At 42.3% G+C, this 16,652-nt stretch overlaps 1 pseudogene; it reads right to left on the bottom strand.

The window, feature by feature from the left end:
- Positions 1–1,281: 1,281 nt before the first annotated feature.
- Positions 1,282–1,631, bottom strand: LOC138072134 (small ribosomal subunit protein uS10-like; annotated as a pseudogene).
- Positions 1,632–16,652: the final 15,021 nt, after the last annotated feature.

The following is a 16,652-nucleotide window of genomic DNA, read 5'->3' as shown; positions in this document are numbered from 1 at the left end:
TCCCAGGCTTTGCAGTGCCCCTATCCCAAGCTCTCAACTCCCACTGGCATCAGTTAATTAATTCTTGGCCTCTATTGCAGTTGCCTGGAAGTCATGCAAATATTTTGACCAGCATGGCTCTAAGTGCTCTTTAACTAGGGCTAGTAATCCAGTGTTCCTGCTGGGGACAGCCTTTACAATTAGGAAAGGGGCCAGAGGATCTTCCAAGCAGGCACAAACTACAGAAGCTCAGCCATAAAGCCTTACTAGAATGAGGCACCAAGCAGCAGTCAGCTAGGTGGGATTTTTTCCTGTCCTATTAAGGAGAAGTTAGATTCCCCAAAGAGAAAACAATATTAAAATGCCCAGAGTTCATTTGGCTTAATGTTTAGTACCACTGAGTTGAATGGAGGAATGAACACAGTTGTTGGGCAGGACATTTTCCCTTAATGCTCTGTATTCCCACCTATACACTATTCCCTGACTATTCCGGAAAAGTTTCTTACAATCTTTTGAACTCATTGAAAAATTTCAAGTGATATTAGAGTCTTACAGGAATAATGTGCTCTAGCAATAGCTCTGGTAAAATTGAGGAGTTGGTGATAATTATTTCCTTGGTTTGTAGTGTAGTAGACATACCATGGAAGAGGGGGTGGCAACCCACTCCAGTATTCTTGCCTGCAGAATCCCATGGACAGAGGAGACTGGCAGGCTACAGTCTGTAGGATCGCAAAGTCGGACATGGCTGAGGCGACTTAGCACACATGCGTGCAGGCATACCATGGGCTTTGGAGTCAACGTAAATTATCTCAACTCCTTTACTTTCTGGCTGTGTCATCATGGGAAAGTTTGTGGACTTCCTTGAGCATCAAAGGTTTCTTCAAAGGATAGTTGTAAGGATTAGAAGAATGACATTTAATATATCTAGTACAGTGCCTGGTACACATGATTGGTCTTCAATGAATGGAAAATGTTACTATGATGGTTAAAAATCACTTTTTCCCTGGGAACTCAATGTGAACTCCAGCATCTCTTCTAAGCCTGACTTTTCTGGTAATGTAAGTTCCTCTGGTCCTTTACTTTTATTATAAATGTCTTATGTTGTGTCTTCCATAGTTAGGGCCCATGTGATTATTTAACCCACGAATACTCAGTAATATTAATTTATAATCTTGGTGGTGAGATAGGATGTTGGTAACAGATCTAGGCATAACAGGTGAAATGAGTGATGCAGACAATTGGTGCTATGGGATTTCTTTTCGCTTTTTAACAACTGATTATCAGTTTATTTAAAAGCTTGACTTAGGCATCAGCAGTGGTGACTTCCACCTTGACTCCTGGCTCATTACTGATGGACGTGATCTGCTTGACAATCTCAGAAGGACTGTGTAGGTCAAGGAGTCGCTTGTGGATTCTCATCTGTAATTGATCCCAAGTCTTAGAACCTTCACCTCAAGGAGTTTTCCTTGTAGTTACTCTCAGTCTTGGCAGGCCTCAGAGTCTGATCAGGTCCTTTCACTTTCAGATTCTTTTCCTTCCTACCGCCCATCAAGTCAGCACATACCTTCTTTAGAGACTTCACATTGCGGCTGGTGAGGGTGATCCTCCACCTTTGGCTCCAGCGGAGTATTACTGGTGTCTTTAAAGGGCATGGCTGTGGTGTGGTTTCCTGACCGACTTGTTCCTCAGTGAGAGCCAACACTGGGGAGGCAGGAGCAGGAGTGGGTGGCACAGGGCTCCGCTATAGCAGTGTCTGAGTCTTCCTCAAAGAGTATGGGATTTCTAATACAGAAAATATGACCATGGCCTGGGATTTCTGAGAACTTACCCAGACAGTCAATAATTATCACTTGCATAGACTAGGTGGGGAATTCTGGAATCTGGAGCCAAACCTGGCTAGCTAATGACAGCAGATAGAGAGGTGAGAGATTGACTGACTTTCAGGTATTGATGGACAAAACATGGTGTTTCAGGGGTAATGGAAATAGATCAGAGTTCAAGCATGTAACTGGCCAGGAGGTCAAGATAAAGCATCTAAGCTGTCCCAATAGGTAGGCAGTGCCCAGTGATGGGGACTTTGGGGAAGATAATATTCATAAGTCAAAGAACATAGTCATGCACAGTAAGTCTTCTGCTGACTGAATTCCACTTCCTTTGGCAGAAGAATTGGGGAATTATCCCAGTCCTTGAAGGTTTGCAGGGTCCAAATTGTGATGGTGGGGTGAGATAGAGACAGTGTAAATAATTCTAAAATTTAAATGAATATGTGAATCTTACGACAATGCTTCTCAAAGTCTCTGGACCATCTGTTTTAAAATTGCCTGGGAGGCTTGTAATAAATACAGACAACTAGAACATCTGGGGGAATGGATCCTGAGGATATCCATTCTAAATAAGATACACAGAGAATTATGTACTGTAATCCTAAAAGGACTGGATAATTCATATTAGATGCCAGACTTGAGAGCCAGGTCAGAGAGTCCTGAAACAAAGAATCAGGACCCTGTGAAGAAGTCAGACTTTTCTCACTCAGTGAAAAGTGGTTGCAGAAGGGCTGGCTATATGGAAAAGAAGACTGTGCGCAAGTCTTTTGTCCTGACGGTAGGATTGCAAGTAGGATTTCAATTTCCAGTCTGGAGAGTTGGGGTTTCTGGAACAAGAATGAAGACAGAGAATACCAAGAAAAAGAAATAGAGCACAGAGACTGGAGATTAGGCAAAATATGATAGAGGATCTGCAACAGGGGTATCTGTTTAATGTCCCCCCTGCCCCTCAACCAACTAGCTGTGGGCTCCCTGAGGGCCCAGCTCATAACATCTTCATCTTTATTTCTTCTGCTCTTAATATTGGGCCTGGGCTTCCCAGGTGGCTCAGTGGTGAATAATCTGCCTGCAGTTCAGGAGATGCAGGTTCCATCTGTGGGTTGGGAAGATCCCCTGGAGAAGAAAATGGCAATCCACTCCAGTATGCTTGCCTGGGAAATCCCATGGACAGAGGAGCCTGGCAGGTTAAAGTTCATGGTGTCACCAAAGAGTCAGATGTGACTTTGGGATTAAACAACAATAACAGCGTAAGGCCTGGCACCAAGTTGACTTTTAAATGTTTATTAAAGAAACAAATAAATGGATGATTGGACTAGTGGCAAGGGTGATTTAATGCTGAGCTCTGGAATATGGACTAGTTACTCAAAGGTCTCCTGGCTCAGTTTATACATGGTCCTGGGAGTTGAGGTGGGGCTGCACTTGAAGTTTTGGAGTTGGATAGAGGAAGCAACTATGTTGACTCAAGACATAGACTGAACCTACAGTTAGGATAGTTTAGGACATATTCTGGAAGAAAAGTGTGATTTGAATCTGCTTTGAAGGCAAGACAGACATCATATGACTCAGTTCAATCCAACTCACTAAACATTAATTTGGCATGTACTCTGTGCAATGGATGAAAATGCAATTGTGAGTAAAATATAGTCCTTATGCTGGAAGAGACTAAGAGATAAGAAAGGACCAAATGTAGTGTTATAGAGGATACTGAATTCTTTTTAGGGGTGATAAAGGTCAACAGCTGCAGCAGCATAGGATTCAATCTCCGCAGAAGCAGATGGCAAATGCCCTCGGCTAGTGCCAACTTGTAGTTGACATACATATATGCAATAGAATATTACTCAGGAATGAATCTGAGTCAGTTGAACTGAGGTGGATGAACCCAGAGCCTGTTATACAGAGTGGAGTGTGCCAGAAAGAGAAAAATATTGTATATTAATGCATTTGTGTGGAATCTAGAAAAAGCATACTGATGAACCTATCTTCAGGGCAGGAAAAGAGATGCAGATGTAGAGAAAGGACTTGCAGACACACCTGGGGAAGGAGAGGGTGGGACGAATTGAGAGAGTGGCATTGAAATATATACATTACCGTATGTAAAACAGATAGGTAGTGGGGAGATGCGGTGTAACACAGGGAGCTCAACCCATTTCTCTGTGATGACCTAGAGTGGTGGGATGGGGGCAGGGGTTTGGAGGGAGATTCAAGAGGGAGGGGATACATGTGTAATGTATTTATGGCTGATTCATGTTGTTGTAGTTGTAAAGCAATTATCCTCCAATCAAAAAACCAACAACTAATTGCTGCAGAGATACTAGTGATAAATAAGGGTTTAAGATAAGTACCACCTGAATAAACTCTTTGCCTTTGAGTAGGTTCTCCATATCCAGAGGGTGTGTGAATACTACTGAAGAGATTCTCCAGGCTCAGGGAGGGTATTTTTGGTTGTCTCTTGTCTATTCTTCCCTCACCCACAGCTGGCCATTGCTAGCTGGTCTGCCCTGAAAATGCAATGCAATTCTGTGACCTGGAGGAAAGTTCACAGGTGGCTCTGTGATGTTTATCTATTGACTAACATGAACTTTTTCTCTACTCTGAAAAGTTCTTCCTCAGATCAAAAGCATTATAAATGTGCATTATTTGGTAGGTCTCAAACACACCAATTGTTGACAGCAGAGCCCGGAATTTGTCTTTTCACCAAATGGTGTTCAGCCCTGGGATCAGGACTTAGAAGTCTTACCATGTAGATTCTTATTATCAAAGTCCTAGCGTCATATTTTCTCAGTCAATAAATGTGTTAGAAATTTGTGTGAATTAAAATTAAAAAGACATCAAAACTGTTCTGTTTTTCCATTCTTTCACTCTTTCCTACCTACCCTTACACAAACCCAACAAAAAATATTCTCTGCCAATAAACTCAATGTTTATAGAATAACAGAAATGACTTATCATATGGTATGATTTTGTTGTGTTGTAATGACACTCAAGAAGAATGTTAGAACAAAAATAAAAACATCTGAGTTATGTTCTTTTTGATGGTGCTCACTAAATTGTGTAACTTGGGGGCAAATTATTTCAATCTTCCCAGCCTTCATTACTATAACAGGAAGGGTTAGATTGGACTCTATGTATAATTCCTTTTAATCCTAAGAATCAAGGATTCTATAAGCTACCCAGCAGTGATGACATATTTCTTTACGTGAGGTGGAGAACCTGGCTTCCCTGGTGGCTCAGTTGGTAAAGAATATGCCTGCAATGCAGGAGATCTAGGTTCGATCCCTGGGTGGGGAAGGAAATGGCTACCCACTCCAGCATTCTTGCCCAGAAAATCCCATGGACAGAGGAGACTGCCAGGCTACAGTCCATGGGGTTGCAAAGGGTCACACATTTCTGAGCTTCTGAGCATTATATAGAGAAACTGGATTGCTCTCCAGAAAACTCTGTAAACCTTGTAATTCCCTGGCTGTGAGACCTAGGAAAGAACTCAGAACAACAGCAGAGACATCAATGGTTTATTGGACACGGGATCTTATGCGTCTGAAGCAAAAGGTTCTGAAGGAATATCCCACCATGTACAGCGGATGGCAGGCAGGACATAGCAGCAGTCTTCACTACTAGGGGGAGAAGGAGGCTACCAGTTGTCAGGTTGGTTTCTCAGTTACCAAGGAAATCAGCAACCAGGGTAGGGGGCAAGCACATAGGCAGTTACCTATTAGGCTCTATGATTAAGAGGGAAGGTCAATCAGGTGAGTAGGGTATAGGTGAAGCAGGTACTGGTTGATCAGGGGATGTACAGAGAGTAAGAGAACAGCCATCTTGGGTGGCCCGACCACATACCTGTGTAATGAACACCTGTTGACTGCTTCATCAATGTCTGTCTTCATTTCTCTAACAGTCTTCAAATTTTTTTCCCTTTAGGGATATGTTTTCCTTTGCTCAGGTACACACCTGGTGTGGAATGGACACCATATTTGGTAGATCCTGTAGGGCTGAAACCAACCAGTGTATCTCATTCCCTGGGTGAGGCAATTGGTTCCAGGATGGGCTTATGGCCAGATTCAAGACAGTGATGGAGAGGAAATTCCCCTGTTTGCTGGAGGCTCCTGGGAAGCAGGCTTCCATTTTTCATTTGTGGGAAATGGGTGAAGAGCTCCTTTTCTTTCGGCAAGGTGGAAGAGGTGAGATGTTGGAATAACTGCTACTACAAGGGAAGCTGAGAAGGGCAAGCTGTCATTCAGAGGGTAGGGCCCAGAGAATCATAAAGGAGCCAAAGCCTAGGGACTCTGGGAAGTTCTGGAGAAAAAACCTGCCTAAAACTTCTGGCCTTTAAAAGACTTGTGAGCCAATGAAGTCATGGATTTAAGCCAATTCACACTAGTTTTTCTGTTGCCAACAACTCAATACTAAATGTATTTCTGACTATTAAGCTTTTTACCCCCTGAAATTAAGGTCTTGCTTATTTCTGAATTTTTATTATAGCCAACTCCTAAATCGCTACCTGTGAAAATTTGAAAACAACAAAAATGTAGGAAGAGTCAGTGCTTTGCACACTGAAGTTGCTTTATAAATGTTGAATGAATGAAGTGAGAATAAATTAAAAGGAAAGATAATATTTCCTGGACTGGGAAGGGGGTAAAATTATTTTATAAAATTACTTTTCTGGATAGGGGGCACATGCTAATGAAGAAAGGTATGCGTGATCATAAAGCTAAGCTGCTTGGCCACCACAGGCAAGAACTATCCTTTCTCTTCTCCTTTGAGATGTTGCTTAATGTTGTGTTTTTGTTTTTGTTTTTGTTTTTCCCTTGGAATTTACAATTCAGGGAGAAAGAAGGACCTAAAGTCCCCTAATAAATTTTGCTTCAATTAATCTATTGATTAATTTAATGGGTGTTTTATGGTACTTGCAATAATCTCTGCACTCATGAAGTTTACTATTTAGTAGCAAAGACTCATAATCAATAATGATTACAAAGTTGATGCATATTATGAGAGAGGAAATATTGGGGATTATGCGAACAGAGCAAAGGGACCTAACCTCAACCAGGGTAAGGAAAGCTTTTTTGTGTAAATGGTATTTAAGCTGAGCTCTGAAGAATAAGTAGGTGGCAGTCAGATGAAGATGGACAGGGGAAAAGTGTTCCATGTGATGACCTAATGGAAGTCGGGTTTGAAACACCTGGGAAGACTTGAGGGCAGTTCAGAATAGATGAAGGGAAGAGGGAAATGGTGAGATAAAGCCAAGGGAAGCACTACGTTTTGCAAGTCTTTGAAGGAGTTGGTGAAGGAAGGGTCAGGTGAAGGAGTTGGGGCTCTGTTTAAAGGAGAGTGGGAGGCTTCTGGTGGGTTTAAGCAGAGAAGCAAGAGAGCTAGATTGGCATCCAACTTGGACCACGTGTGGCGCAGGGTCCTAAGGCCCCTCCTTTTAGACCTGCTCCTCTGTGCCTCTGCACTGTTACCTCTACTTCCTCCCTAATTGTTGTCTCTTTCCTTTTAAAACACTGGAAAAAAATAAACTGGGCACTGTTTGTTCCCAGAACTGCTTACAGCACTACATTCGTAGGCAATTTGTTTTTCCTGGTAAATCCAATTCTCCCTTTCTTAATTATGGTTTGGGTGTTTGGTCGCTGTGACCTGTAATTCAGCACGGATTTTCAGCTTTAAATCTTCACAGTGGGGTCCAGCAGGGCAGGCACAGACTCTTCTGGCCTTGTCAGTGACTGGCTTTCCTCAGAAAGAAGCTGCCCATGTGCTCATCTGCGGCCCTGTTTTGGGTCTTTGGTGTAGCCAAAGCACACCTCGCTTGTCTCTCTGAGGCATGTGACCACCCTTTCTGACTCACAGTTATCTCTGTCCTTGCTTCTTCCAATGGTTCTCCATGCCAGAAATCAGAATTAGCCTCCGAAGGTATAAATCAAAGTCTTCAGTCCCCTCTTACACCTGTTGTGTGCACCCCAGGGCAAACACATTGCTTTGCTTTGTTTCATTCTACTAAAGCAGTGGCCCCCAGTTTTTTTGATACCAGGAACTGGTTTCCTCTGACTGCAGGTGGGGGTGATGGTTTTGGGGTGATTCAGTGCGTTACATTTATTGTGTACTTTATTTCTATTACTATTACATCAGCTCCACCTCACATCTTCAGGCATTAGATCCCGGAGGTTGGGGACCACTGCTCTATGGGGTTGCGCCTTCTTTCAGGATCTGATTGTAGATTCCTGGAGGGCAGGGACCTCTGACTGCATCTCAAGCTTTGTATATAGTGAGTGCTGAATAACACCAGTAGAATGACTGAAAGAGAAAAGACATTAAAAAGTTCTAGCCTGGACTGGATGGTTGTCAGAAACAGTGATTTGCTGAGAAGACACTGGCAGCTGGGTTGGAAAATGGGAATACCTGTGCTTGATAATTTGATAATCTTTATTGATTGATAATCATAATCATTGCTCTGAAGTCTACTTAGGACCTGACTTATTGACTAAGAAGGATTTGCACTTCTCAACAGGAAGGACACTACTCAACAGAGATGGTATCCACAGGCCTGTACTGGGCAATTCCTCCCCTGAATCTCCAGTATTGTTGAAAGGTTCCAATGAGATAATCCATATAAAGTGCTTGGGAGAATACCAAGGATTAGTGAGCAATCAGGCTCATGTTTTTGTTGTTTATTATGGAGGTTGTGATCATTACAGAGAGCAGCCTGGCTCTGTGGATGGAGCTGGAATCATCCTTCCTGAAAGGTGGTAATCCTTCCATTTATTTGCTGAGCTACTGATTTCTGCAACAATGATTTATTGAGTGTTTAAATGTGCCAGATACTAATTCTACCCAGTTGAAACAGGTGTGTAAAGGTTGCTTTATTTTCAAAGATTTTGGTTTCCTCTTGAGGCATATCCTTTCTTCAGAAAATAGTTGCTGAGTATTAATTAATGAAGTGGTCACCTTTCACGTGTGGATTTAGGGCAAAGGGAGATGACACTGAGGGGGTAATGCATAGGTGTTTCTGCTTTACCATGACTAACTATTACCTACCCTGATTGTGCTTATCCCTATTTTTCGTAGCGCCACATTTATTTTATTTTGGCCACACTGTGAGGCTTGTGGGATCTTAGCTCTCCCTCAGCAGTGCAAGTGCAGAGTCCTAACCACTTGCTTCTTAAGGAAGTCCCTCTTCCTATTTTTTGCTTGATTTTTCCCAAAGCACATTTCACTATCAGACATATTGTACATTTTATTAATTGAGTTGTTGTGTGCTTCCCTGCACTAGAGTATGAACCCCACAGGGGAAAAGCTTTTGTTTGTTTTGTTCTATGCTGTATTCTCAGCTTGGAACTGCGCCTGACACGTGTCCTAGAACTATTTTGTTGAGTGAATCTGCCCCACCTTTGAAAGCTTCATCTTATACACTGGTTTTGCCATGCTTTCCCTAGATTCTTCTCTAGGGCTGGACTAGTCTGGTAGAATATCTGACTCTTTTTCCTTGTTTGTCCTGCTCTTTGGTGCTTTGCAAAAGTCACTTTTGAGGTTTCTAGATATCTGGAAAAGAGGAAAGATAGCATCTGGCCAGTAGTTCACTAACCATCTTGAAGATTTTATTCAGATGAGAGCTGTCTGCTTTATTTCAGAATCCATCAGGAATAATTCTCATTTGGAAATGATAACTGTTCTAACATGCTTATTATGTACTATACCAAGTGCCTTATCTACCTTTTTCTCACTTCATTCTTACAACAAATCTATGAGGTCAGTATTATTATCTAAAATTTTACAGGTGAGAAAACCAAAACAGACTGATTAAGAAAAGTAAAGGTCACACAGCTAGTTAGTATCCTTCCTGGAATTTAAACCCTAATCTCACTGACTGAAAAGCTCATCCACCAACAACTAGGCTACCCCTAGGCTGTTGGGACTTCCTATTACAGGCTTTGTTTTATATTTATGCCAATCCTTTTATCATAAAGGAAGCAAACTGACTTGATTTCATTTTTCCTGAGACCAGTGGCTGTCCTGCCTTGCAGATGTTTTTTACCCTTGCGATAGCAAGAGCATATTTTAAATATCAAAGGATGGAATACAAAGTTTTATGTTAAGAGTGTAACTGGTCAGATAGATACATAATGCTTGTTTCAAAACAATGTGTATTTCAAAATGATGTAGAACAGAAGTTCTCAAACTTTATTTAGAGTGCATAGAAGGAACAGCTTGTGGAACTTCAAGCATTTGAGTCTTCCTCCAAGAGACCCTGGCTCAGCTGATGTGGGGAAATTGTTTTTAATAAGTCAGATGACTTTGATGTCAATGGTCCTTGACCACAGTTTAAGAAACACTAACATGGAAACATCAGGAAAGAAAAAGAGTTGAGGAAACCTAATATATAGCCTTAGAAAGGGGCTAATATATAATACCAACCAATCTATAATATCAAGAGCCTCAGCATGCACCAAACATGCTTTTGTGTGTGTGTGTGTGTGTGTGTGTGTGTGTATTGCTGTGGAGCAGCAAACATAAAGTGTAATGATACTGACATATAGGCACAGACTAAGATGATTTAACTCCTTGCTTGGAACAGTACTTTATAATCACTGGGAAGGAACTTTTTGAATAGGTTATTGGAGTTGTCACCCAAATGTTTTCTGACAACTCAGGGGGTAACTTTTATCATGTTATTTGAAAGACTGTCCTACAGGAGACTAAAAAGGTGAAACTACCCTTTATAGGAGATTTACTAAAAAAGGACAGCAGGGTCACATTCAGCAATCTGATAGAGATGTAACAATAGGTGGAGAGAGAATCTTTCCTTATATTTGTGAGAGCAACAGGGTCAGCCCAGGAGAGTGGTGGGACAGCACTGAGAGGCTGGGGAGGACAGTGGAGAAGGACATTCATGTCACTGCGGTGGCACTGCTGGACCTGGTGAAAAAGGTAGGGGATGACTCGGCCACTTCAGTAGGAGGAAGGCTAGCCCTTGACCCCTAATCATTTCTCTTGATGGTGACCGAGCCTGGTTAAAGCCAGGGTCCTAAAAATTATTAACATTTAGTATAGTATTTACCACATGCTATTGCACTCATCTCACATGCTAGTAAAGTAATGCTCAAAATTCTCCAAGCCAGGCTTCAGCAATACGTGAACCGTGAACTCCCTGATGTTCAAGCTGGTTTTCGAAAAGGCAGAGGAACCAGAGATCAAATTGTCAACATCTGCTGGATCATGGAAAAAGCAAGAGAGTTCCAGAAAAACATCTATTTCTGCTTTATTGACTATGCCAAAGCCTTTGACCGTGTGGATCACAATAAACTGTGGAAAATTGTGAAAGAGATGGGAATACCAGACCACCTAACCTTCCTCTTGAGAAATCTGTATGCAGGTCAGGAAGCAACAGTTAGAACTGGACATGGAACAACAGACTGGTTCCAAATAGGAAAAGCAGTACGTCAAGGCTGTATATTGTCACCCTGCTTATTTAACTTCTATGCAGAGTACATCATGAGAAACGCTGGACTGGAAGAAACACAAGCTGGAATCAAGATTGCCGGGAGAAATATCAATCACCTCAGATATGCAGATGACACCACCCTTATGGCAGAAAGTGAAGAGGAACTAAAAAGCCTCCTGATGAAAGTGAAAGAGGAGAGCGAAAAAGATGGCTTAAAGCTCAACATTCAGAAAATGAAGATCATGGCATCTGGTCCCATTACTTCATGGGAAATAGATGGGGAAACAGTGGAAACAGTGTCAGACTTTGTTTTTGGGCTCCAAAATCACTGCAGATGGTGATTGCAGCCGTGAAATTAAAAGACGCTTACTCCTTGGAAGAAAAGTTATGACCAACCTAGATAGCATATTCAAAAGCAGAGACATTACTTTGCCGACTAAGGTCCGTCTAGTCAAGGCTATGGTTTTTCCTGTGGTCATGTATGGATGTGAGAGTTGGACTATGAAGAAGGCTGAGTGCCGAAGAATTGATGCTTTTGAACTGTGGTGTTGGAGAAGACTCCTGAGAGCCCCTTGGACTGCAAGGAGATCCAACCCGTCCATTCTGAAGGAGATCAGCCCTGGGATTTCTTTGGAAGGAATGATGCTAAAGCTGAAGCTTCAGTACTTTGGCCACCTCACATGAAGAGTTGACTCATTGGAAAATACTCTGATGCTGGGAGGGATTAGGGGCAGGAGGAGAAGGGGATGACCCAGGATGAGATGGCTGGATGGCATCACGGACTTGATGGACATGAGTCTGGGTGAACTCCAAGAGTTGGTGATGGACAGGGAGGCCTGGCGTGCTGCGATTCATGGGATCGCAAAGAGTTGGACACAACTGAGCGACTGAACTGAACTGAAGTCCTCATCTATGTCCTTCGTATTTATTACTCTCAGGTTAAGCTGTTTATCCTATTTGACCTAAAAGGTGGCAGATGTGGGAACTGAACCCAGACCAAGTTCAGCATCACTGTGTATAAATGCTGTGCTTTATGGTTTCTCCCACATGCCTTAATGCCAGTTAGCTTTCCCTGTTATAGATCATATAGGTGAGACCCCGGCCAGCTGTGTCTCTAGCCTGTGATATTGTTAATTGGTAGGGTAAGAAGAGGAGATTAGCACCCGTCTCGACTTGGAATATGACTCTAATGTCTCTTGTCCATGCCAGAACTCATAGAAGTTATCCAAGACATGTTTACTCAAATGAAGAATAAAAGAACTTAGCTTAAATGGCTTGAGGACATTATCTCTGAGTACCTTACACTTGAACAACTCATCCTAATGACAAAAGCCAGAGACTGTTTATAGTCATAAGCTGAACTGCTTAATGCAGTCTGGTAAAATGGAGCATTACATGTCACAGCCAGGAAAATCATGTCTCCTTGAAACACACACACACACACACACACACACACACACACACACACACACACACACACACACACACACAAAACCAAACCAAAACAAGGTTCTGTTGGAAAAACAAAAAAGTCCAGACCCCTCATATCTTCTTCTTTCTCAGCAAAGACAGAATCTGATTCGATAAGAAACCTTACACTTCTCTGATTGGTAATACACTGATAAGATATAATGAATTGACTGTACTCTTCTTCTTCTCTTGAAGAACTTATATTCCACTGAAGGAAAAATAAAAATGCTGTTTACTCGCTTCCTCTGAATCTCAGAGCTTTCCAGTGGTGACTCCTTTTTGCTAAAGAAAAGAAGATGCAAAAGTAGAAGTTGATCCAGGAAGCTTGGAGAAGGGGGGTACTTTCTGAAAGTTAAGCCAGCAGCCAAGAACTACCCCCTCAGAAGATGAAGAAAGAGCAGTTACCTGAATGATGGTCACAGCGTGTGGATCCACAGGGCTCCAGCCGCCCTCCCCTGCCTCCAGCCTGCTCTCTTACCTACACTGAGGAAATGTCCATCTCTCGGGCCTCTTTGGCACACCTCCCCCTGCTTTGCACTGGACTTCACTGGGAAGGCAGCTGCAGTGTGTCTGTTTGAAAGACAAGAAAACAGCATAGTTAAATTAGAGATTTAGATTACAGCAGGATATGATGTGGGCAATTTATTTGTGCAGTTCTCAGTATCAAAAACAGATCTGGGTACAACTATCAGGAAGATTAAAGAAAGTGTTCTCTGTCATCAAACTGTTCTTTTAAAAGATGTCAGGAAACAAAACATATTTGTAGCAAGATAAATACTGCGTACTGGATTCATAACAGAATGATTTATTAAACCCACACAATGTTATTTACTGTTTGAAGGGTACATGTGGTTTCTTACCTCATTGGCCTTTATTGGCCTTGCTGTTTTCCAGAGAGGGGCATCTGACTGTCTGCACCACAGCCCTGAGTCTAAGCAAAAGCCCAAGTGTTGACCAACTGGTATTCCTGCTGTCCTTGGGAGTGGATGTATTGGTGGAGTGGGGGTATCAGGCAAGACTTTCAAGAACACTTGATTCATTTTCAGAAGTCAAACATGAATGCAGCCTCTAATCATGAAAAGAGGATTGCTTTATGACAGGTTAGAAAGAATGAGTGTGTGTGTGTGTGTGTGTGTGTGTGTGTGTGTGTGTGTGTGTATGCAAGTGCAAGCACAGGTGGGTGGGAGGAGCATACTCTCACACACATGCTATTGCTGCCTTGTATCATTTGCTCCTTCAGTCTGAAAATAGGACTTGTCAGGGTTTGCTGAATCCTGCTGCTGCTGATGTACATGATGCCATAAGCAGGTGAAGGGCTTCTAGGTATGTGATGACTCAGGCTTTTCCTTTTTCAGATATTTTTTCCATCTACACCTTAATTTTGAAAAGTCTGGCAAGGAGTTTGTGAGAGTCAAAAATCTTTAAAGGCTCCATGTGCTCAGTGATAATGATTTGTAAATAATCCTCTTAGAGGTGCTAAGCTTCTAATTAGACAGTGGAGAAAAAAGTAAATCTCAACCTAATAAGCTTTGTTGCATTATGTATCAGGAAACAGTGAAGGACTCAGATAGTCATAACTCTTTTATTTCAGGAAAATATTAATAAAAAAAGTCTCATTATGAACAGAAAACAAGAAATAGGGTGGAGCTATTTCCTATTCACTGGGTAAAATGCATCACCTGGTGGCCCCTCTGGCTTTACCCACCAAAATCATTAGTCTGCTTCTCTTTCTCTGTCCTGCTCTGGGATTCAGGAGGCTGCCTTCTATGGGTTACCTTCCCAGTTCCCTTGCTGTCTGGCTTGTCATTGGATGTGGCCTTTGACAGGCACTGGTAGGGTGCTGGAGGGTGACAGCAGAGGGAGATGAAGTGCCTGGATATTTATTCCTCCCCTCTCTTCCTGTACATCCCTGATTTTGACTGTGACTAAATCCCTTTCCTCTACTTAGGCCAAGACTCAAATCAAGGCACCCTGCCACCTCCCTTTCATAGGATTCTGTTAACTCCATTTCTTTTTCTGTTGTGCCTGTGGAACTGCAGCCTGCTCTTGTTAGGCCCTGTAGGCTTTATCTTTCCATGAGGGATACATTACCTTGCCTACTCCTCTTTTTTTAAAAAATATTTATTTATTTAAGGCTTCACTGGGTCTTCATTACTGTGTATGGTTTCCCTCCAATTGCAGTGAGCAGGGGCCACTCTTTACTGCATTGCTTGGACTTCTCATTGCAATGGTATCTCTTGTGGAGCGCGGGCTCTAGGGCACAAGGGCTTGAGTAGCTGTGGTGTTAAATGTTCAGTTCAGTTCAGTAATTAATTGCCCTGTGGCATGTGGGATCTTGCTCAATCCGAAATTGAACCTGTGTCTTCCACATTGACAGGTGAATTCTTAACCTCTGGACCACCAGGGAAGTCTCCCCACTCCTCTTAAACTGTACCCCTATTAAATGATATTCCTTTGCCATTTGGGGTGTATTGCCTTTTTTTTTTTTTTTTTACTACAGTCCTATCTCCATCCTGTCCTCTTTTGCCCAAACTGAGCCACTTGCTGTTCCCCAAATATACATCTGCTCCTTCTCTGTGCTTTTGTGATTCTCAGTTTTCTTCACCTCACCCCAAGGACTTGAGGGTCCTGTTTAGTAGTTAGCTGGTTCAGTATCAAATGCTTCAATCGTTTCTGCACATTTTTGCTAAACAAATGTCTCTTCTTTGCTTAAATATACCTGGTGGCAGGAATTCACAGCCTCTTAAGGTATCAGTATTCATTCATTCAATTCATTCAGAGAACAGTTCTCTTTTTGCTGTCTATTATGTGCCAAGTTCTGTGTATGGTCTCATCTCTCAAGAGGCTCATAAAGAGGAGATAAATGTATGAATAAGCAATTTTGGTATAACCTGATATATGTTACTTTAGAGATATTCAGAGTGCTGTAAGAGTATGGACAAGTGATCACTCATTTCTGGCTTGTGCAGTCAGGATAACCTTCCCCCATGGGGCAACACGTGAATTGAGACTTAAAGGATGAAAAGAAGCTCTTCAAGCAAACAAAGGTGGGTAAACCATGCCAGAAGAAAGGACTGAGATGTGCAAATGCCCAGCATTTAAGAGTTCTCTGTGTTTGGGCTGTGACAAGTAGGTATGGCTGGTGAGTCTGAAAGCATGGCCAGAGAGGAGTTCTTGAATGCATTTACAGTCTATCAGCACTGTGCTGTACACCTATGCTTCTTCCACCACAAGACATCTGTATAGTCCCTCTGTTTTCTTTAAAAAAGCCATCCTCTAAAGATTTCTTGGCACTGTAGCAATACTGCCCCTACTTTAGAGTTGATGAAGTGGAGGCTTACAGACAGTAAATGACCATGGTCATGTGGCTTGCGGTGGAGACAGGATGACAATTCAGGCAGTCTGATTCCAGAGCCTGAGCTAGAAGCCACTGTGCATTCTGCTGTATTCCTTTGCACATGGACTCAGGCTCCTGTGTTAATGTGGTGGTTATTTTTCAAGTAACTCTATCTTGTCAATGTTCATTTTATGGAAGAATATCCAGAGAACAAAATGTCATAGCAAGAAGGCAGTTGCTTGACCAGTGCAGTTTAGAGCAGGACTGGTGTTTCCATTCACCTTGAGACCATTCTCACCACGTTGGAGAGGCAGACCACGTGGCCTTTCTTAGTCACATCTTACAGGTAAGTAATGATCAGTTCACAGCCAACCAAAGTCACTATGTTAACTGTTACTCCCTTATTTGCCTGCCTAACTCAAGTCTCCATTTAAAAGTCATTTTTGGAGCCCTTAAACTATTTAGGTCCCCCTGCCATATGCTTTCAGAGGACCTCCCACTTCCCCCAGTGTGATGCTTATCACAATTTATGGTAGATATTTCTCTAATGGTCTCTGTCTTCCCCGATAGATTTTTAAAGCTCCATGAAGACAGAGGCTTATTTTGATTGCCA

The sequence above is a fragment of the Capricornis sumatraensis genome, chromosome 2, assembly GCF_032405125.1.
Source record: "Capricornis sumatraensis isolate serow.1 chromosome 2, serow.2, whole genome shotgun sequence".
Taxonomy (NCBI): domain Eukaryota; kingdom Metazoa; phylum Chordata; class Mammalia; order Artiodactyla; family Bovidae; genus Capricornis; species Capricornis sumatraensis.
The sequence above is the reverse complement of the archived record's forward strand: the minus strand, read 5'-3'. Positions and strand labels throughout refer to the sequence as shown.